Source organism: Embiotoca jacksoni, unplaced genomic scaffold (genome assembly GCF_022577435.1).
Source record: "Embiotoca jacksoni isolate LCO1_2020_lvr unplaced genomic scaffold, fEmbJac1.0.p SCAF_32, whole genome shotgun sequence".
Classification (NCBI taxonomy): domain Eukaryota; kingdom Metazoa; phylum Chordata; class Actinopteri; family Embiotocidae; genus Embiotoca; species Embiotoca jacksoni.
In genome coordinates, this window is record NW_027185384.1 from 697,992 (window position 1) to 721,621 (window position 23,630).

The window sequence follows — 23,630 nt, forward strand, 5'->3', positions numbered from 1 at the left end:
AAGCTGTAATCGTGCATTATATTTACATTACAGCAACTCAACAGCACTCTGTCAAATACAATACGTGATCTAATAATTATGAACCTGAAGAGTTGCTTTTTCAGCGCCACGAGGGTAGTACAGAATGAACGGCAATCAATAACCCAAGACTGTAAAGACAGCTTTCTAATATGATGTACAAGGCCATTCCTCTTTGTGTGGACTTCAGAGAGTTTACAGAGGTGTCCTGACTTCAATGTTGTACACAGGGCTTTGTGGACAGAACTAATGGTACATTTTATTGATTGTGTGTGCTGTAATCTGTCAATCCAGACTTGTCCAGCTGTGGCAGCGAGCCGGGCCTGCTCTGTAGGGTCATCTCAGCCATCTGCCGCTCCAAACACACCGAGAGGATCCACAGCTTACTCCCACGCCCACTCTAAAAGGACATGGAGACATAACTGAGAGCTACAATGGATCTAACCTTAAAAACAGAAGAAAAACTCAGTAAGGGCTAGTCATAAAAGTCTAGTAATAAAAATGTCACTCAGATTTATGTTCAAGTAGGACTGTGGTGTTTGGTTTGGTGATTAGCTCATTAGTCAATTAGCTGATTAGTCACACAACAGAGAACCATCGTTGGGCAAGTTACTTGAAAAACATAATCAATCACTAATTACTGATTGAAAAATGTAATTACTCATCAGCAAAGGTTAGTTAGTACGCTGCTGATTATATTACCAGTCTGATTCATGCTGAAATGTCTCAACTAACAGATGAAATAATGATCACTGGTTTCTTTTTAATATCGTTGATATTAGTTTTTTTTTTTAATGAAACTTCTCAACAGCTATTTAATCATTTTGGTGGTTCCTCACGTATCATCAGGTCTAAATTCCAATGTGGCCAATGCTAGTACAAGTTCGTTGGTGCGAGATTGGATCAGCTGGAGGGACACACTCCCTAAACTCTTCACTGTTGTGATTAGTTGTTTCATTGTCAATAAACTGATCCCTAATCCTGATCAGCTAAGACTAACCTCAACATGAAAACCAATCAGAGACAGACCGTCCCTCCCACTGTTCCAATCTAGCACCTGCATTACTAGTTTATTTCCAAGCACCTGCAAAACATCAGATTCAACCGCGCGTGTGTTTTGTGCCAAGTAGTACATTTAAGGATGCATCACGTACAAAGATCTTAAACACCTTTTATCTGCGAAAACAGTAGCATGTTAGCATTGTCACCATGAGCATAAAATCCCAGTGTGCCAAAAATACTTAAACTTTAAATGCACCCAGAATAATTCGTCATATTAATGAAATCTGCAGATTTGGTCATATTTAATCTGAATTTTCTGTAAGATCAACATGTTTCTTATTCAGGAGTCACCTCAGGACATTTAACCCATTTAACGTCAGCATTTAAAGTTAGAGAACCACAAACCCAGCATACAAAAACTAACACATGTAAAGCCAGACTTCCAAAAGTTAAGTAAATAAAAGACTTAAAATAATATTGAAGTGACAAACACGTTCAGCTCATCATCAGAACTCATTCACAAAACACAGTAAATATGCTTTTTTTTTGCGGTGTTGTCCCATATAGAAAGCTGAAAAACAAATCCAGAGGCCAGCTGGTGTTTGTCAATATTGTATTGATTGCTTTGGACTCCCTTTTCCATGGATCAACATGATATTTTATGCAACTATGTGGTTTGACTGGACTGCTGTTCCCAGCTTGCTCACTCTGTGGGCTCAACCGAGGCTCATTCAGTCACATTTAGTTGTTGTGTTTGCTCGCTCCTCCTGAATATCTGCCTCTCTGTTGGCATTTGGATCAGTGTCGCTCACTGTCTCACTTCTCTCTCTGTTTATATGTATCTGTCGGTCTCTTTTCTCTCAGCTCTCTCTCCCCTCTCGTCCCCATTGATCTCCCCGAGCACTTTGGCTCCTAACTGCTCTCTCCTGTTTTCTTTCTCTCACTCTCCTCCTCCATCTCACATCTTCCTCTCTGGTGTCCCAGTGAGTGCCAGGCAGGGCGTCCCTGGAGTGACCTTGGGGGTAATGAGCTCCTGATCACGAGTCAGGAAACCCGGCATTCAACACCCACCCCATCACCCTCCCCTCACCCCATGCAACACAGACCAAAAAAAAAAAAAAGTCTACACAGCTATCGTATGCTCAGCCCACAAAGAGAAATAGTATTGCAGTGGCAGGGCAGCAGGGCAGAGGTGCAGATGAAAAGAGACTAGAGAAACTATTGCTTTAAGCTCTGATATACAACTACCAGACCTCCAAATATAAAGTAAGTGGAATTTTTTTTTTTCTGGGTGCACACTGACTGATACATGGTTTTTGTGGGGTGGATATGATGTGATGAGGTGGTTACTTGAGTAGGCAGGCAAGTGGCAAAAAAAAGTTTTGAATAGAGTTGTGCAAAAAGACTTGGTGTGAAGGTTATGTGGTGTGTGTTTGCTGGCTGAGTCTGTAGGCACATTGAGGGTGAAACTGCGAGATGTTTGATGGGTATGTGTGTGTGCTTGTTTATGATTACCTCTGCAAGATCTTTGGTGTGTGTATGGTTGGGAAGGAGATTTATATGATTTCCAGAACTGTCAATATCAACCCCTCTTGTGTTCACGTTACTTTTAAATCTCACAGTAACAAAACTTTGGGTAAAGTTGAAAAATACACTCAGTTAAGGTCTCACTTGTGACCAAAACAATGTTTTGCATTTGTGCATTTTTCTTTCTTTTTTTTTTTGCCTTTTAGTAAAATACCTCTGTAGACATGGTCCTAATCGCTTCTTTGTTATTCTTCCCATTTCAAGCAGATTTTGCCTTGAGGCTGTTGATAGGAGATAATAAACATGAAAATATAAAAGACTATTAAGCTTAAAAATGCTGAGAATTATAACAGCAGATGGAAAAGTAGCTTGTAGACATATTGGGTAAACAATTGGAAAGTCCCAATAATCTACCAGCCATGGGCTATGGACTGCGGTGTTAAATCATTAACAGGGCCGTTTCCTCAGTGATTAGACTTCAAACGTCCACATGTTTTGTTTAACATTGCTATCAGCTAAGTATGTGCAAGCCCAATTAAGTCTGTCTGTGCGTGTGTGCTGGTTGAAGTGGGCCACTTTTTCCCAGGATGTCGTAATTTGGGTCAGGCCTGACTGGAATGACAAACCCCGAGCCGCCGTATTGTATCAGCGCTATGTGATCCGGCAGACCTTCTGCTTGCGTTGCCATGGCTTTCTTCAGCCCTGGTATAGCAACCCGAGTCAGACCAAACAGTGTTCCTCTCTGTCTTATGGGCATTCCTACTTTGGACAAAGGCTTCCTCCGGCTCATTCTTGCTCGAAATGAGGTGTCCGCTTCATTTCTTTAGAATCAACACATGGTGTGGTCCTAATGAAAGAGCAGGGGGAGATTAAACATGAGGTGGAGATGAGCTTGAGAAACCTGCTTTGGTCCGTAGGAAGTCAGAAGACAATGTGGATTAAGCTGGAGGACAGCCAGCACGGGGGGAAACTCATAAAACTGCTTCATTTCTAAATAAGTCTTGGCATTTTTCTTCCAAGATGGCCACTTGGAGGCCTTTAAAAGACATTTTACACATTGTGCCCTTTTCTCTTGTTAAATGCTTGCCCCGCAGACTTCACCACGTGATCTCGCCTATATGTCAATGTATTTAAGGACAAAGCCAGTTCATTTCCTTCTGTCCTCACAAATGCTTTGACGAGTCTGTTCTCCATGGAGGGGCCGGAGCAATAAGGCATAGAATTGCGCTGTTAGGGCCCAGAGAAGTCCGCTCCAGGGGGGAGGGAAGCCCAGTGAATGGAGCCAATTCTCATCTATAGGGCACAAGTAAGTGTGAGAGAGAACGAGGGGAGGGGGAGTGAGGACATGCACAAAGATCCTCACATTGAGTGGCTGGTTTTATTTTTGTTGGGTATGCACTGACCCCTCACATGTGGGATGAACAAAATGAGCCTCGATGGGGTCCAGAGGGCCTCCACAGAAAGGGAGGACGGGATAAAGAGAGGAATAGAAGAAAAGAGAGGAGGGGACCGGTGCCAGGAGAGAGGCCTGTCAAGGAACCATCATTCAAGCATCCACTTCTGAACATTGTTGCGCAGAAGTTTTAGTCAAGTAGAGCTGGAAAAGGTTATACTGTGACAACTTGAATAATAATTCTGGTGTCCTGCAACTTGCATTTACTTTCATAGTTTTGGCCACCACTCCCTGTAAATTCATTACTGAAATCTGGGAAACGCATTGAAAGCACTAAAAGACATACAACAGTGCAATAAACCAATCGTACAACCAGTAGGACTAAAGGGGGGTGGTCCACATATCCCACAGTTGAACTCCCTAAAAAGGTGAGTTGAGGAACACATTTGAAAGAAAATGGTCAAAAGCAATCAAAGCAGCAGAGGGTGAGTTATAATTCCTAATGGTGGTCAAGAACATATTATTATTGTCATGCTCTAAAACCACTATTCATACAATTCCCATAATGCAACTCAGACATCTGTCTTGTTAAACCTGCCCTGCCTCCTTCCCGTGTCTGAAGGATTATTACCACCATCTATGAAGCCTCTATTTTCAGTTTTACCTCTACATAAAGTGTTTTTAGGCAAGCTGCTGTAATTATTATCCTGTTTTCAATTTTTCTGATCATCCAACCACGTTTTAGAAAAGTTGCCGGTTCATGTATTGTATTCGCATCCAATAACTTCATTAAAACTAATGGCCAAAACTATGAAACTAGTTGATGAACCGGATTTATCCTTCACCTACAGCCCTTCCAGAGACAGAATGGTTCACACTATCACATTTCCTCCCCAACTAAATCTTCACCCGATGTTTTATTCAGCTGTGGCGATGAACGGTGACTGCAAGAGGGACCGGCTCCCGAGGCTGTTAGGTTAATAATCATGTGCGGAAATGCAGACGTTCTCACAGAGATGTCAAGCGACCGTCTATCTCATCACAGGGAAGGGTGAGACAATCAGAGCTGTCTGCAATACCTCTCTGCTTGTGTGATGTTGGTCTCAATTGTCTGAGGATGCCCATTGAAAAGGCTCCTTGCGCCTTTTGTGGAGGAATTCAAATACACTAGTCGGGGTTTGTGTTTGTGCTGAAGTATTGAAACCCTTGTTGTGAATACTTTTTAGCTGCTTTTTGATCAGGACCAAGTTTCTGCGCCATCTAGCTTCAGCGGTGCCGAAGAGGCGCCGATGCCTCCCTTCTGTAGATTTTCAACTTTTCCAGCGGAAAAATATATATCTAGCTGTGGTCGGCTTCTGCCTGCCGTGCTGTTGGCTTGATCTGGTGTTTGATCCTCGGGGAGCTAATGATAACCTGAGGCTTTCCAGTGTAATCAGTCGGCTCATTAGTGTCCCACTCGGTCACACATCCACCCACACACAAACTCGGACAAACTCTCCCCAGTAAGTGACTGAAAGAAACGAGGGCAAAGGTCCCGTGGCTGGATGGGAAGTTCTGTACCTACTGGGAAAGTAAACATGCGACTGTAATGGGAGACATAATTGGATGCATTTGATTGTGTTTTAGTGTTGATCTGTTGCACATTAAAATATAAACGACCACATTAGCCATCACACAAATTTCAATCCATTTACTACAAATTGCATTTTTCAAACCACCATCCTGTCTACAATTGCAGCCACCCAATGTCAGATTATTGTAGAAGCATCTAAAACTCTGTTATGTAGTCCATCACACGACGTGTTGCGTGCTTTTTATGATGACATTTACATTGCTTTTTTAGCAGAATTTCAAATGAAGTGGCGCTAGTGTAAGCTTTTTTTTTAAGAGCTTATTTGTTGAAAACAGTTGTGTTGATGTTTGGAATGAGACTGGTGAGAGCAGGGAGGCTGTAAAATAGAAACAATGAGCTTTGCAGAGGCATAAAAGCTCCACGGAGATGAGGGAAACTGCAGGGTGCGGGTGACCCCTTTCCCATTACACTTAGTCATTTGACCCATTTGTCATAAAAAATGTCCTTAAGAGCAGCTTTAAGTATGTTTAATATGTAAATAAGAAGCTACAACTTGGAAATGTATGTCTTTCCTTGTGTGCTATTTGGTTATCAAACAAACAGCTTAAACAGTTCCATCAGTGTACAAAATGGAGACTCTGAACAGATGCAATCGTTGTGTATCTTTAGCAAATGTCATACTGGGAATTTAGGTCCTGAGGGTGCTCCCCTACCCTTAGTTTGTGTGTGTACAGGCTTCAGAGCGTGACGCACTGGGGAATGGGTAGTGTTTGTGTGCGTCTAATGAACTGAGGGATGATCTTGTCTCTATCAGCACAGAGAGGAAACTGGAAACTCAGTCTGGTAAAGAGGATAGTTGGATAAACAATGCTACTCGGGGTTGTATTTACCACAAAACTAAACACAGTAACATATTGGAAGCGTTTGGGGATTAGCACTGAGGTGAATTCAGTGGGAGTTATAGAAATGGTCACTTTTAATAATGACCATTGAATCATTCTTTTGTCAGTCTTTCTCCTGATTATAAGAGGTGCTGCAGATATACAAAAAAAATAAATACAAAAAAAGTAAGCCACATTAACGACTCAGACTTGGACATTAATGACTCTCTAGTTCTACCCAATGCAGAAGCTTGCTAAATGGCTCAGAAGTAAATCCTGTGGGGGCTGTTAAATAACATGCAGCCAATACACTGCCAAAGCTCCACCTAAATGCTGTAATCTATTGGCGCAATCAATGCGGCCTCATTTTATTTACAACCCTTCTTCGGCTGCTTGGGAGCCGGGAGTGGATTCGACCCGGCCAGGAGAGTTTGTAGTGATGTTATAATCATCTGCACGGAGAGAAGTTGCTTCTTGCGAAGGCCTAAAACAACGTGCAGGGTTCGAAGAAAGGAAGAAGAGCTTTCAGAGATGCACGGCAGCAGGTTGCTCTTAATCACAGGGATGCAGGGATCTGTTGTGATGTGGCCACTGATGTTGAATGGAAAGTTTAATTGATTGCGAGCGTCACTGTGGAACACCGTCTGCCACTTTGTGTGTCTATTCCTATCCGACTGCTAATTGGATTGCTCATGGTAATATTGCACAGGGGTGAGTAATTGTTTGATTAGAATGGCTTGCGTCATTCCCTATGAAATTCAACTACATTTTTTTTTTTTTTTTAATATATTTATTTTGATTTTACAACTTAACAAGACAGAACTTCAGAACTTTAAGGATACAGTACAGAAGGAAAGAGCAAATAATAACATATTCGCACATCACCAGTCTGACATAAATACATCTTGGTTATAACATCAGGTCAAGTCAGCATCGGTACCAGTGTTTTTAATCTGGCAGGGCAAAGTCCAGTCTGGAGGGGTCCACCATGTCTAAGACCGTCAACCACATTTTAAGTGCATGAAGACATCCAAATGCTTTCACATCATTCTCTCCAACTGATTTTATATTGTATGTTCAGGATTTTCTTTTTTTTTTTATCGTTTTCCTCTTGCTGCTTTTTTATTTATTTATTTATTTATTTATTAGGCCAAACAGTGGTTACTTGGCTGCTTCTCACGATTTCAACGCTTAATACCCCAACAAATATGAAACCGCTCATACAGCCATGCCAAAGGGGGTGTCTAATCCTTGGTTAAATCTCAGCAGGTTTTAATCAGGCCCAGTGGAGAGTTTCTGCAGCTCTGGGATGTCTTCCTATTCCTCCCTCAGGGCACCACATTCTGGAGGAGGCATGATTTGGAAAGTTAAACACCTATGATGGATGGGGAGAGGATTAGATAAGCCCACTCTAAGGGTACAACCACCATGGATAGCTTTATGTCCGCCCACCAACAAGTGATTAGAAACCAGGATCAGTAAAAGTGGGGGCGTTGTCACTTGCCCTTAATACCCTAAAATGAAGCGCTTGCCACAGCTGTCCGAGCATTTTGAATCGTTTACTCGAGAGTTAAAAGTTTTCGCCACATGGAGGCCAATGGAGAAGGAGGACTGAGAGAAAAGAGTCGAGTGGGAAGGAATCTGGAGAAATGGAGAGAGGCGAGAGAGAATCATTAGTCATATCCATTAGTATTCCATCCACAGCTTGTACTGTGAGACAGCCGCTCTGTCCAAACAAACAACCGGCAGAAGGGGGATGGCTCATTATAACTTCCCCCCTTTTTTCCTCACCCGGAGTTCACATTCCATCTGACCATAAACACCAGGCCAGGGCTGTGACCTTGCCCTCCGTCTCCGCTGGAGTTTAGAGATGTTAGCGGGCCTAGTAAAGCAACAATTCACATGCTGTTCAGTACACGATGATGACAGTACACTACAAGGCGGCATCCTGGGAGAAGACGACGACAAAAACACAACATGAAATTCATATTATTTGGGTCCTTGGCGCATTTCGGATTTACACCCTCTGCAGCCTGATGCATTGTCTGGCGGAATCTTTCTGCCCTTGAGACGTCCACTCGTGTCACCTTCCCTTCCCCAGTAGGGTATCACCGAGAGATCCCGGCGGCTCACGGCTGGCACATAAACCTGTACGCAACGGAGAGAATCTTTGCCCGAAGTCATGTCGCAAATATCAGCCAACAAATAAGCAAGTCAGTTTGTATTATTTACCTTCACGTGAAAATATTCATGAGAGCAAGGCATGATTTTATGATTAAGTTTAACTGTGATACATTTAAGTATTTCACTGCTGCTTCACACCAAAGGTGACATTTGTGTTTTTCTAATGAATTCACCTGTGCCGTGTTCATTTAGCTTTTAATGTGATATAAAAGGGGGTGACATGCAGCTCGGGCTTTGAACAGAGATGTTGAAACACTGATGTTGCTATTATGCACTCAGTTGAAATGGAAGAAAGTCCATTTGTTGTAAGATGTTTCATGCATAAATTTATGTAAAACAGGTAGATATGCACAGAGATTAGATGCCATCGGATACTAGCGGAGCACCTGTGCACTTTCCAAAAAACGGGCAAACAAGTGCATAATAGCACTCTTTCCTGCAAGTTGGTATCTGAATTTTGAAAAGTTCGGTCATGTACCCGAGTGACCTTTAAAGATAATCATCAGGGGATACAGAGAAAATCAGTGCTGAAAATCAGTGCTGCTTTAATTTAAATGGCCAGTTTCTCTACTCTGGAGTCCTTCTATCTTTCATGCTTGACTTGGGGAGGCTACAGACCGACCAACCAGAATTCAGTACCGTGACAAGGGCACGAGCCCCCACCAGCTACCACCAAGCGAACCGCCTCGCTGCCGGAGGTGCAGCCTGGGGTCTCTGCAGTGTGGATGAATGTTTTATTTATTTTTTCATGATTATCCCTCTCGTACGACACGGGTGCTTTAATTAGTGCAGGGTTAGGGTGCGAGAAAGTCCTGTGTTTTATCCGTCCAAAAAAACAACAACCCTGACCTCTTTACGCAGATTTTGTCACTCTTTATTACCTCACCTAATTTTCCAGTTAGATCAGGTGCACACGACACGGGCACCTTTTGCGTATCACTGTGACGTCAGCAGCTTTGAGAAAACGGGTGAAACGAGAACAAGAGGATTTACATAGAAATAAGTTCTAAACATAATTGTCTTATCATCAACAATTTATGGTGTGCAAATAAACTTAAGTTTCTTCACTTATTCATTCAGGGTTTTCCTTTGCTTGTTAATTATCATATATTTTCGGTAACTGAATCGACTGCATGTTTTGGGCACCGTTTTCGCACAGGGTGAAACTACCTTGATGGCGTTGTCTTTTGTTTGACGCGCATTAAAGTGAAAGAGGGTGTTAGCGCAGGCAGCAGCACCGCCGCACTCCGCAAGCGTTCACACTTGAGGACTCGACGTCTTCTCCGCCTTGTTCTGATGCTCAGTGGCAAGTTCAAAGGTTATGTTTCATGCCCTGGGCTGTGACTGTGGGCAAGAGCCACAATCCCCCCCCCCCATCTCTCTCTCTCCACCCCGTAGCCCTACACCAATGCCACAGCTGAGCACAGCAGCCCGTCTGCAACGAGGGCATTTGCACAGCAGCTCTGAGTTGTGTTTTCATTTTAAATGGGACCGGTCGGATCTGTCCCGCGCACCCAAATGGGCTCCCTAATTTATTTGGAAATTGTGTCACGTATCGCGTCGCCACATTTATGGTTTGGTTCATAAAGCCGCAGCGAATGTAGTTTTGTGCCGATGAATGTAGACAATGACAGCAGCAGGCGCGGAGAAAATCTGGTGGGTTGCGTTTCTGATGGATAGAAATAGCTTACTGCAGAGGCAGGGTGATGGTGAATAGAACGGATCTGTGAGGTGAACTTTAGCAAACACTGCATTGTATATATGAGCAAAAGTACTAAATGAGTTTGGTTGGAAAATGGACTGTTGTGTGTATTACATAATAAAAAAAAGTGTCTGCCTTTACGGCGAATGATGGATGCTTCAGCTCTCTTTATTGCATGTGGCTTATTGGAATATTGGATTGTTCAATGTCCTGTTTTATAACAGCACTACTGCAGTTAACACCGTGAATGAACCGGCCGTACAGTTTTTCTTTTGGAGGATATTCGGTACTTGGTTTAGCAGCTCAACAAAATAATCGAAAGAGATTCCCAGAAAGCTCTTTAGCGAAAGAATTTGTGGTGAACTTTAGTGTCATTCATCGGTCCGACGCGTCAATGGAATGGCAGACAAACAAGCTCTAGCCGATTTTATTGTCGAATAAATTAGGAGGTGTGGATGCTGTGTATTGAATTCCCATCAGCCTCTCCGGCTGACGTCAGAAGCACCTCAGGTGCTGGGTCTCTGCGGTGCTGCACGTGCCCTCCTGGGTGACTGCTCTCCACTTAAAACGCTCTCAAACACACACATGCACACTGACTGCCTGGATGCAAATGACATGGAAATGACTATCTTTTTATTTTCTATTCAAGCCAAGAATGTCACATACCAGAAGTTATTTGCATGTTTTATTTAGTTCGGTGTTAAGATTTTTTTGAGTACTCTTTAGGAAAACAGGTGTTCAGTCAGCTTTCATCCATCTGATATTCAGAGATGTTTTAAAGCTGATGACTTGTTTTTTTGGTTTTTTTTGTATGAAAAAAGACCCAGGCAGTGCATCATCTTACACCGGTTGGTTTTATAATGTTAATTATATGTCCAGGTCAGTAGTTTGCTTTTGAGAGCGAGGCCAGACTCGATGAAGAATCATGTTTCCGGATTCTACAAGTTCTCGATTGGACTTTATCTTGTTCCTGGAAACTTGTGAGAGACGGTGCTAGATGAAAGCAATGCTCCACGTTAGCCTCCCAATTTGATCTCCTCGTGCCAAATGGCCCCTAAGACAATGCAATAAATGTGAAGGATTTGCTTCGGCCAAAAGTCATGTCCTTGACAGATCAGGGATGTCCAATCTCCCTCTGTCCACCGTTCTCAGTAAATAACATTCCCCTTGCTTCTTCGATGGCTGGAAATAAGACTGTCACTGGGTCCTGGAATATAGTGCGTTGCAAGCAATGTTTGATTCATTGAGGGCTAGAGAGGAGCACGGCGGAGTAGGAACTGAGTGACACTATCATTGCAAACTGGAGTAAACAAGTTAAAAATGGCAGTCTTTCCCTGTGGTGGAAGGTTTCTCCAGGAAATCACTGCTTCTATTCACATTTTGCATAGACCAACACAATAAGCAAGTTATTCTTTACCGAACCAAATTAATCATCCTGAATGCACAAAATATTTGAATATCTCTCTCATATTGAGTTGTAGCCTCTTCCATCTCATTTCAGTCATGCTTCTGCTTCTCATTATGGCTCTTGTAGTATTGTAATAAAAACAAACAAAGAATGTTTGCTTTTAGCCTGCGACCTGTCCAAGGTGTAATCCATCAATAATGTGTGCCAAAATGGAAAATAAAGACAAATTAAAAGAAAAACAAATGCCTTCTTAGTGGCGCTAGCTTATATAAACACAAATATGGAAATATTGTGTTCCAAGAAGGTTAATTTAGAACAGTACAAACTTGATTTTTCCTGGGCAGCAAATGTAAATTTCACTTTACTTTCAGCTTTGTTTTTGTTCTCCACCAACTCTTTTTTGCTCACTAGCTACCTGATAACCTTTTATGTTTACCAAGTGGTGCTGGGAAGATGACATTCAGATGGAGTTGTGTTCGTACGCACCTGATGAAACCAATAACTTCCCTTAAATGCTCAGCTATGCTTACTAACTAGTTGTTCAATTTCATTGTCTTTGTTTCATGGCCTTACATTTCTCTCTGAAAAACACAATGTGCTTAAAGATGTGTTTGGAAGTTCACATGATCGTTTCTGTGTTTGTTACTGTGATTGACTCATTTTGTATTATATGTAGTCAATATTACAGGTTGATAAAATATCTATTAATGTAGCGTCAATTTGTTTTAGTATGGTCCAGATTGAAAATGATGAAAAGCAAGTTTGTCAGAACTGCCAAAAGTCTTTTTACACAAAAATACATAAATCACCTAAAATGACTATTATGACTGTTTGTGATTTATTTGTGGATAGAAACATGACGTGCAGACTATTTATTGGTTTATGACAGAGGAAAACAAGGATCTAGTGAAGTAAAGGCTTCGTGTCTCGTATGGAAGAATCTCCCTGTTTTGACATGATATTTTCTAAGAGGCAGAAGTGGAGTTTTGACATGTTTGAGAGGCTCCTGCGGTTGGCGGGTATTTCATGCCTGTTTCACTGAATGAATTTTGATAGGCCGCTGTGGTCCAGGCGTCTTTAACAGTCCCGACAAGCCTTTGTTCTTTCCCTGTTTTCATGTCTGATCCCCAAAAGCCCACAGGGGAAGCTCTGTCGGCTGTGCGCTCCGAAAGCCTTTCTGTTTGATCAACTTCTAACATATCTGAACAATTTAGGCAGGGATGAGTGCAGGTAATTCAAAGCCTGCCAAAAGAGTGTTTTGGGGAGATGAGAAGACACGGAGATTCACAAGCAGGAACGGAGAAACTCCGTTTTCTCCTTTCTGCCCTGCTGCCTCCTGATGATATTTTTTTAAAATGAGCCCCTAATATGGCTGGCACCTTCCACCTGCAAAAAACCTTTTGAAATGATCCTATCTCACTCAAAACCATCCGTATCTTTTTGTGCATTTCCTTTAGGCAATAACTAATTTCACCCAGTAGAGGCCAGTGTGTAGTTGATGAGGTCATCCACTCAGTATGACAGCTACACAGTGGAGGAAAAAAAATACAAATAAAGGCTTTTAAACACCTTTACATGTAGGTGATAAGGAAGAGAGAGGACTGTCGATATAATTCAGTCCAAGATCACTGAGGAGATCAATGGGACATCTTGCAGCAGTATATAGTGTCTGACAGTCGGGTGAGGTAAATGATAAGCCCATCTCCACCACTGGTTCAGGTAGAAAACCAGAGTGAGCAGGAGAGAAAAGACCTGCTCAGTATTGCCATGAAAGGACAGTGATGGTGGGTGTCATTAAATGCAGTTACTGCAGAGGTCAGAGCCATTACAGATAGATCATGAGAGCCCTCTACTGACAGTTAAATCAAAAGAAAACCAATATCACCAACAAAACAAAGTCTCCTGCTTCCAATTTTTGCTGCACATTAAGAAGAAAAATAGACTTTGCAGAACACGTGTGATTATTTTCCGTGGTTGAGTCATCCGAAATTAACTGCTTTTTGTCCCCTTCATGTGGAGAATCGAAGTGGAACTGAGAAATTAGAACCATCATTTAGCCCTAAAAATCCTAATTCAAACACCTACCTACTGCTGTAAAAGAAATGAAGTAATGATCTAGTGATCTAAAGGGACATGTGGAAGTGATGAGGAGAACAGCATGAATATGCAACACTTTTTAATAGTCTGCAGAAGTGACCGGTGATTCATTTTTGAGCCTGTAAGGTTGAAGCTGTTCTACTTTACAACCTCATTTTACAGATGTGAACCTGCCGACAGAACAAATGGCATTATTTTACTCCACAAGACAACAAATGTGGCAAATTGTGCGACTGTAAAGTAACTTGATGTCTGATGCAGATTAATCTGTTTCTAAATGTGATATAAACAGAGGTAGGAAAAACTTTTCCTGTCAAGCTTTCAGATTTAAACATTTTAAATTACAATATTTATTCCTTGTTCCCCTCCCCCCAAAAAACACTTCTAAACCCCGAGTAAATTTTTTTTAATAGGAAAAAAAATAACAACATTCACGATGTAATTTCACAGGGGAGATAGATTGATGTGTCCCTGACTCAAATAAATGGGTCGATATTATGCTTCTGCAGGGCTTGATGACGCCCCGTTCATTTGAATCAGGTGTGATGGATCAACGAGACATCTGACACGCGCAGGTTGAGAAACACTCCTGTATACAACTCAAGATGAGTGTCACCAATTCGGTATCTGATCGATTGTGAAATATGGTCACAATTTCACCTCCTGCTCCTCCTGAGTTATGGTGTTGAGTAATGGGCATGAAAAGTGTCAGTGAATTTAACCTTCGACCTTTTTGGATCTAAAATGTCATCACCCAACCTTTTTTTTTTTTATATATATATATATATATATATATCTAACTCGACACTTGTGTGAAATTGTCATATTTAGCGTGTGAATTCCTGAGTTATGGCCACAAATGGGTTTTGTGAGATCACATTGACCTTCGACCTTTGGCCATCAAGTTCTCATCAGTTCTACCTTTAAATCAGAGAGAAAATCTGTGCCAAATTTGAAGACATTTCTTAAAGGCAATATCACATTTACAAGAAAGGGACAGACGTACGGCGCTATCACCGACATGGAGGAGACGCAACTTCACTCCCCTCTCCAAGTTCACCCTAACTGTGGCCATCCATCTTTCAGTATCAGACAGGCAGCCAGGGATATTTGAGAGGGGGGAAAAAAAAAAAAAACTGCACGGGGGGAACAAATCCCCGACCGAAGCAGCAGATAAACGCCGTTATTCAGTGCTGCACCTACAGCTCCCATCTCTCTGCAGGTTGCTCTCCTGGGAGCAGCATGTCAGTGAATTTTAATCAAGCAAACATTTCAAACTGGAGATGGGAATCGAACAGGGGGTTTTGGAGGCACGGGCACTAAATCCACACCTGCCTCCGGCGTGTGATGGGCACATGTGGTGCAGACTGAAGGGTCACTGACGGGTGTCCTTGGCGGGGGAACACAGTTGAAAATGACCACTGATTATTGCCTCCCCACCAAACCGCACAGGTTTAGTGATTAAAAGTCCCAAACTTGCTCGCTTGCAGTCATCCCTGAAATTGGAAGGATATTGAGGTAATGCGGCAACTCAAAGGGCTGCAGACCCAGACTATTATTGTTATTTTAAAATCAATAGGCTTTTTTTTTTTTTTTTTTTAGGCATCGCTTGTGGGGGCTTGTCTGATTGAGGGCATGTGACATGCGTCTTGTAGATGTTGAACTGTAACTATTTCTCGCTGCTGCCGCTGCCTGTGATCTGAGGTGAGCCTCAGCCTGGAGGGAAATTTACTACTGTTTGCCTTTGTGAGGCTTTCGTAATCTGCAGTCAGGCTTTGTTCCACTGCCACACAGGCTACAAGGGAGCCAACAGGGCTGAGGTGCTTGAGCAAAACAAAGAAGCTGTACTGTATCTTTTGTTATTCACCATCCGGGACCAAATAGATCTTTAATACCTATTTCAAGAAGGTATGAAGAGACGCGTATAAAGGCACCTCTGAGTCACAGTATGTGGGCTCAGGAGAGCACTGGTTTAAATGTGATGGGTAAATAGATATAGCAGATACTGTATACATTCGAGTGCCTATGCCGGCAGTGTGACACCAATACTGTAAACACAACGTTACGTCTCGTCAGATTGGCGGGAAAAGCTGTCAAAACTGTCCACCACGATTTGTTTTGCTAAACTGAATGAACACGATCCGCCCGCGCTTTCTCAGTTATTGTCTTGCTTAGATGTCAGACAGTCAAAACTTCTCATCTTGTGCGTATCTCGGTGACAGCACAGTTTAGCATGCCTTGCAAGCTAATGTTGCCGCCGTTGTCACGACGGCGTCTCTCCAGATGCAGGGATGAGATCCGCAGGCAGAATGCCAGACGAGGAAAGAGAGGGAACATTCGTCTTTTGACAGTTTCCCCCTCACTGGCTTCTTCTCAAACTCGGACACAGCACACCGTAATACTCCTGATGAACGTGTATAAGTAGATAATTCTGTTTTGGACTTTGCTGCGAATAACAGAACGGGCAGTGATAAAAGGAAATAATTTTCTCATGCGTCACAGTACATACACTCGACGTTATTTTCTACAAACCTGATGCATAAATCTCTTCAAACAGTCTCTATACTGTTATATGTTTTGAATTAAAACAAAAAAATAAAGCCCACCAAATAATGTACATTAGGTTATGTCATGTTTTGACTGCAGAGAGCAGAACATATCTGGAGCTACTTGGCACTCATAAATTTCCAGCTGCTGACCTTGAAGCTCAATATACTCTATTAAATGGAGAGTGGTGGCTGACTCGGTTGATACCACACTGCACAAAACTTTCTCTTTTGCTTTACTTACAGACATCAGGTTGACAGAAACATCAGACTTGTGACTGTCACGGCATGCACTAAAATATCTATTGAAAACATTGGTATTTTTTTAAAATTACATCCACATTATAGTAGCAATCGCAAAGATTTTAATTGAAGTAAAAGTCTGTTAAGTCATTGTTATTCCCAAATGAGGGAGCACTATGGTGATTGAGCCAGTGGCCCGCTGATGAAAACCCTTGTGTTTGCAGTACTACGAACTGAACGAGCTGAAGAAGCGCTGTACTGTTTTTTTCCGACCTCTGCCAGCATTGCGAGAAATTGGTTACGTTGACCAAACAAGCAAAGAAAAAAAATTCATGAATACAGGTACTAAAACTTCAAAAGAAGTGCGGATCCAAAGAAAAAGAAATGACTGTTTAGATCTCTGGTGAAGCGAAGTCCAAATACACAGCTGCAGTTACCACTTATCTCCATAGATGCCGCCAAAGAGAAAAAGACGGTGATCTCAGAGGTTATTTGAAGATATCTTTTCTTTACTATAAGAAGATTTTGCATATTTATAATTTTATACCTGATGGCAGATTCAGAATTGCCATTAACTAAATTTGTCAAGGTGTCGTTGAAGGCAGGGTATTGTTCTCTTACAGAATTTTATATTAATCTCTGACTTGTCATTTTTGCTGTCATTTTTGCATGACATCGAATCATATTCATACAGCTCGGCTTCACTCCCGAGCACGCGCACTGTAATGTCGCATAACAACGGGAGTGCATAAACTCCCCGGGTGAAATGAACTCCTCGCAGTGCGCCTGCTAAGTGAGCACAAAGTAAAAATCTGTGACATTTCTTTTTATATAAATGAATTTGATTTTGCTCTTCGTCTGCTGCTCGACTCATCAAAGCTCCGATTTACCGCTCTCAACAGCTGATGTTTGGTACAGTAGATGTTCTCGGATTGATGCACATAGTGCGAAGACGTTTTTGGTTTCTGATTTGTTTGAGATAAATAGATGAATGTAAAATGATGAAGAAAATCACTGCAGAAACTCAAACTTCAGGAGAAAATACAAAAGAAAAGAGATCTCAGAGGTGAAGGAATCCCATCGAAATAAATTTGTGGCGCCTAATGATATTCACACTCTTACTGCACTCTGCGAGTACTCGGCCTGGTGTTGGTCCTGGTCCTGGTGCCTCCCTGCTGCTGTTGCTGTGACCATGATGCTGCATGTGAGCAGCTGCTGTGGAATTACAGGTAACTGCGGGCATTATCGCGCCATCAGCAGCCGTAGACATGCTTACCTCTCAGCCTCGCACGTGTGACGGCCGGTTTGGGGGGAGGTGGGTGGGAAACCTCTGCGAGGAAATGTTGGCGTGTGTGTAGGCGGTGGACGTGGGTTATCTGGGACTGGAATCATGGTTAAATCCAGAGATGAGCAATACTTCCTCTCTGTATTGTGTGGTAAACAGTATACAGTCCTCTGCTGTATCTGGACTCAGTTCACGCTTTCAGCCTGCTGTCATTCGAGCCGGCCGACACATGGGATACATGTCACTTCTTGACATCCCACAGCCACCAGGAGGCTCCCAACCAGATGACACTTCTGTTTTGTTCTGTGATAAAACAAAAAAAAATTTTACCAAGAGGGCCCAAAAGTGTCTCCAAATTTCTCCTTGTAAAAGGGGATTTTTTTTTTTTTTTTTAAACAACTTTCAAGAATATAAACGTTCAAGCGCGCAGATAGTTAAAATTGTATTGATTTGCAAGTCCTTGCATTTTGAGTCAGACTTCTCTGTTCTCTGTCGCGCTCTTAGAAGACTGAACCCTTTGTATGTGACACTGTTTCTGAGAAACCTTTATTCATGCCCTTTATTCTGATCTCAATGTCAACTTTGGAAAAAAAAACCTTTTTCTTCTCGAAGTCAACTTTTCAAGGAGAGTTACTTTTTTTTTTACATTACTAAGACTCGAACGCTGGTCTCATCTTCAAGCTGTTAGTCATTAATTTCTGAATCCTAAATTTAATTTAGTTCTTTTTCACACATTAAAGAAGGAGACAGTCTGAAAACCTGCAGGAGGCTGCAATTAATGAACAACTATTGTATGTGGCAGCTTTGTATCGGGATGATGTTCCTGAATTAGATTGTGAGTGAAAGCCTCTGGAAAGTTTTGTAAAGTTATACATTAGGATGTGGAAAGCAGTGCCTGCAGCCACATTTTGAAACATAGCCTCCATTCGCTGTGAGGTGTTTCGTTTACGCAGTCAAAGCTTAAAGCGCGATACCAGGGACGGCCACTAGGGGCAGACTCGAAAAAACTTTTGTCGCCAACAGAATTCCATTCAAAAAGTGTCAGCTTCTCTCGTGAAATGCAAAGTCAGTATATTTCTTTCGCAAGTCATTGTGGTGATTTGGTCATTAACAAAATTTCCGCCTGATCAGTGGTCCTTCTGAAAATAAGTACATAAATGATTATATATTAGCCCAATAAGAGATGCCTGGGGTGCCAACCCATTCTTATCCCATCACATACTGCCATTTTTTCAAAGCAGTTCACCTTTCATATTGGTGCACAAGATGCCTTCGGTTTCGGCAGCTGAACTACAGATTTTTTTTTTGCCTGCTGTAAACAGTATAAGCCTCCTGGGGATGAATGCTTAATAATAATAAAAAAAAGATCGATTTAATTAACATCTTTTAATTTACTTAATTAATTAAATGCATTTGGGGCTCACAGACTGGCACTCATGTATGTGCCCGTCACATACGGCAAAAAAACACAGAACCTAAAACACACAGTTGAAATAAACCTACGGAACAAACCTGTGGGATTGTAGTTAATGAAAATGTTCTCTCTCTATATATATATATATGTTTATATATATTTCGCTATTTTACTGTACTACTTACAAGTGAGTCATGACTGACAGCCATATCTGCTACCGCATTATGTACAATAATCCCGAGCAGATAAAGTGCATTCTCACTTTCAAGAAGCCTGTGATTATGGGGCTCTTTAATACGCTCCACGGCCTGTTTACAAGCAAAAAAATTAAATACACCGAGATATGCACGGCGCTGCTCAAGTGGACAGAAACACAAATTCTCTGTATAACAAACAGCTAAGTACACTGAATATGAAGCGGAGAACGGAAGAGATAGAAGAAGAGAGAAGAGGAGGGAGGGGGAAGTGGTGGTGGAGGAAAAGGAGGGAAGACGGCTTAATCAAAAGGCGGACAAAACTGCCCACGCTGCCTGCAAAGGCTTTCTCATCCAGCATACTTTAATGAACAAGTGACTTAAGGTGCTTTCAGCGGGTTCCTGAGAGGAACACACACACACACTCTTTCACATAAAGATAAATGTTGTCTACTCAATTAGACAGACACCTCTAAATTGGGGCCTTTGGGGAGTAGGCAGAAGAAAGCGACCGAGAGTTGGACAGAGGGAGGGGGTGACTGTTGATGCTAACAGCGTGGGCTTGAGGGACAGAGCGGGACGGAGCTCTTGTTCCTGGGCTGTCAGCGACTACCGGAGGGGAGGGGAAGGTGGGGGGGGGGGGGGGGGGGGCATCAGACCGCACAGGTCCAGCAGCCAGACAGACAGCATCTGAAGGGAACAAGCCCCGGCTATTTCTAGCAATTCAAAAGGCACCCGAACGGAGAGAAAAGCGAAAAGGACAAGCAGCGGTGATAAGACGTCCCCTGCTGCCGCCAGGCTGTACATGGGTGCTGCTATACTGTAGCTTTCTTCACTGAGAAGAATATTAATGGACACGATAAAAAATAGGGCGATACAGCACATCCATATCAGTGCGATATAAAATGATGAAAACCTGTTGACTCAAAATATTCACACTTTATAGACATAAAAGGCTAAACATCTGTGTTTAGCCTTGTAACATGAAGAATATTTATATAAAAATGTACATTTATGAATACTGTTGCAGTTATAGTATAACCTTATATCAGCAGTTTGTTTGATGAAAAAGTCTTTGAGAGTTTGTAGTCATGTCAAGGCATGTGAAGGGAAAAACAGCAAAAAAGAAAAACGCTTGCCAACGTTATCGGTTATTTAATGACTTCCAGTTGACACCCACACACACGATAAAGGAGTTATGCAGCTCCTCTAAACATCAATGATCTGAATGGATCAAATTTGGATCTGAAAAACATCTTCAGTGTTTTACAGCTGCTCTTTTCCTAATTATTATCTGTGGGGAATATTGCTTTTTTTGGGCCAGCGTGCGACCGATCCATTGGGTTGTGAACTGATGTTTTGAAGCGCTCAGCCTGCCCATTTTTCATCCTTCTCACCCCTCCCCTCCCCCTCCAAACGTACCTTACTTTGTGGCCTAATATCTCATTAATTAGGGAATTATTTTCAGAAGGGCCGCCAGATCATTGCACAGTACACTGCAATATGAGAGGGCAACTAAAGACAGAAATAACTTTTGTTAACAGTGGCAATGCCTCAAAACCTTTGCGCGCTCAAGCACAGCGCCCACAATTTTCACGTTGTCTGACATTTGTTTGAAATGTTTACCCTCTGAGGCACTTCTAAAAACACGTTGGCTTTCTTGGTATTTGTCCAACTTGTCTCCACTGAAAAGAAGCCCGTATTGAAAGTTGAATCCACTTGCGTGGCCCCCATGGCACTCTTTGTGCAGCCTTTGTGAAAACATAGGCTAAACTATTAGAAAGTTGAATTAGTGGTATTGCAGTTTGATAACCCCACAAAAGGAGGATGATTGATAACTGCTGGAGTTTGTCTTGCCAGTTATGGTGTGGGGTTAATAACGCTGCCATAATGCTAATAATACAGAAAGAGATGGCACAGAGATGAGTGGGAGGATAAGCAAATGAGTGGGTGTTCGGAGGCGTCGTATATGATCGGAAACTCATTTTATGTTGGCCGTTATGTAACCGTGGTTACGTAACCTGAGCAATGAGCTAAGAAAGGGGTGTGGCCACTAGAGCTTGCGCTTTTTGTATTTTTCGCCTTTTATTGTTGTTGTTTTTTTAAGTTAAGCGACTGCAGAGAATCTTGAGTCGTCAGTATTGATCATGAACTGATCAGGTCAGGTCACCTTCCCAAGTATTTTCAGAGGTCTGGCAGAGTCGGGTATGAAAGACTGGTTTGCCCATGACAGGTAAGATCCCCCTGGACGCTTTGGGACAACCTGGGACAAGAACAGGAACAAGTACTTGTCCTGGTTGCTGCTGCTAGCGGGAGCAGTGTGCAGCGCTTGTTCTTGTACAAGAACACCAGATCCATGCAGCTTTGAGAACAATGTGTGCCTCACTTTGACTGGTGCATGATGGGTACCTGGGACTGGGAGATGCCCCGAGACCTGGCCTCCTTTCTTCAGGGTTCCAGTGTGTCTTTTTTTCTTCTTTTCTTTTCATTTTTCTTTTTGTATTTCTTCATTTTTATATTTTTTTTCATTTTCAATTACAGCAGTTTCAGCTCGGATGCTCTCAGAGCTTTTGTTTGTCATCCTTATTATGACATAATTATGACATTATGAATGATTAAACAAGCCTATCATTCTGCACTGCTGTTCAAATTTACCTCTGTTTTCAGGACTTGGCCACACACACACACACACACACACACACACTGAAAGGCAGCCACACATGCTGTTTTTGTCCAGGTGCGAGGCTCCCTGGGGGGCTCCTCCAGGGCAGCTCTGAGAGATAGCAGGGACCCTCTCCTCACATGCTCTCCCCCACTGTCTGACCTTTACAAAACACAAGTCAGAAATGTGTGGCATTTTCCTCTGATCATCTGCACCTAAACAAATGAGAAATGGCGGCGTACCTCAATTAAAAGCATCCTACGGCCCCCATGAGACAACGGTTCACTTTTCTTCAATGGCAGTTCATAATCAAACCCGGAGGCGTTATTGCAATCACCTGCATTTTCTTCGCTTTACGTATAGGATTTACCTTTATAGTAATCCATAATCCTGCAGTAACCTTTAACTTGACTGTTATTGACTTTCGTTCTGTCACCCGACGTCGTTAATAGCTGCACATTGGAGGCATATGCTCGACTTTACATGCTTGTCTGCCTCTTTCAAATGCCTTCCTCTGTCCTCTAGTCAATACACTTCTCATTTCATCTGTGCTGAAATCTCTCCAAAGCTCAGCTCAAGGAACACACAAACCGCAAAAACTCCTAAATAAATCCTTTCAATATGCCCTGTGTCTAGATGAGGCATTCGCTCCTCTTCTGAATCACAACTACCGAGATGGGAAAGCCACTCAGAAGTGGATTTCTCTGTTTGACTTTTCCCAAGGACATAGTGCTGTATTCTCTGTCTGTTACTGAAGATAAACAAACGGTGAGCCACACAACAACAAAAAAATCGGTCAATGCAATGGGGTTTTTCGTCTGTTATTGTTTTTCTAAATGTCAGAAGTTACTTTGTAGGAACAGAAATCATCATCCCTATCTGTTTGCAATGTTTCATATTCCATTTTTATAAACAATTGTGTGTGTTTTTGTTTTATACTCAGGTAAGGCTCATCAATTTTGCAAGAAAGGGAAGAAAAGTCAGCCCAAGTCAGATTTTTCTGAGAACTTTTCAGAGAAAACTTGAACAGCAACACAAAAAGCAGCAACAACAACAAATATTGTCCAGACTAGAACTAGTTGAGGTATTGAAACCACTTGCAGGGACAAACAAGGACAAGCATGCAGTTAAGAGCAGCTTAACACCAGTTTAAATATGGACTGGACCTCGTGGAAGAATATTTTTGTGTTTTTATCTGAAATTTCTTTGCTTCTTTCTGCGGGATTCGCTCCTATTTTTTCTAAGTGACACACGCAAAAAACATCATGGCTTCCAATATTTGTTATGTGGCTCTTTTCGACTTGATAAATTCAACCTGTACGGAGGACGTGTGCATTCATGAGAAGACTCGTGCGTTCTGCTCCATTTGTGTGCGAGTAGTGGGAGAATATTACATAGTGAGCAGAGTGATGCAATGTGGAAGGAATTTCTTCGAGAAAATTACATTTAAAAAAAATAACAGTTTAACGTGAACTTAGACTCCAATAAATGCCTAAAACTC

General features: G+C 42.2%; 1 protein-coding gene across 1 annotated transcript in view; it reads left to right on the forward strand.

Moving 5' to 3' along the window:
- Positions 1-2,161: 2,161 nt before the first annotated feature.
- Positions 2,162-23,630, forward strand: part of ptn (pleiotrophin) — a 41,253-nt gene continuing 19,784 nt past the window's right edge. Inside the window, exon 1 of the mRNA XM_069164953.1 lies at positions 2,162-2,286. The gene's annotated coding sequence lies outside the window, so the exon portion shown is untranslated. The remainder of the gene's footprint in view (positions 2,287-23,630) is intronic.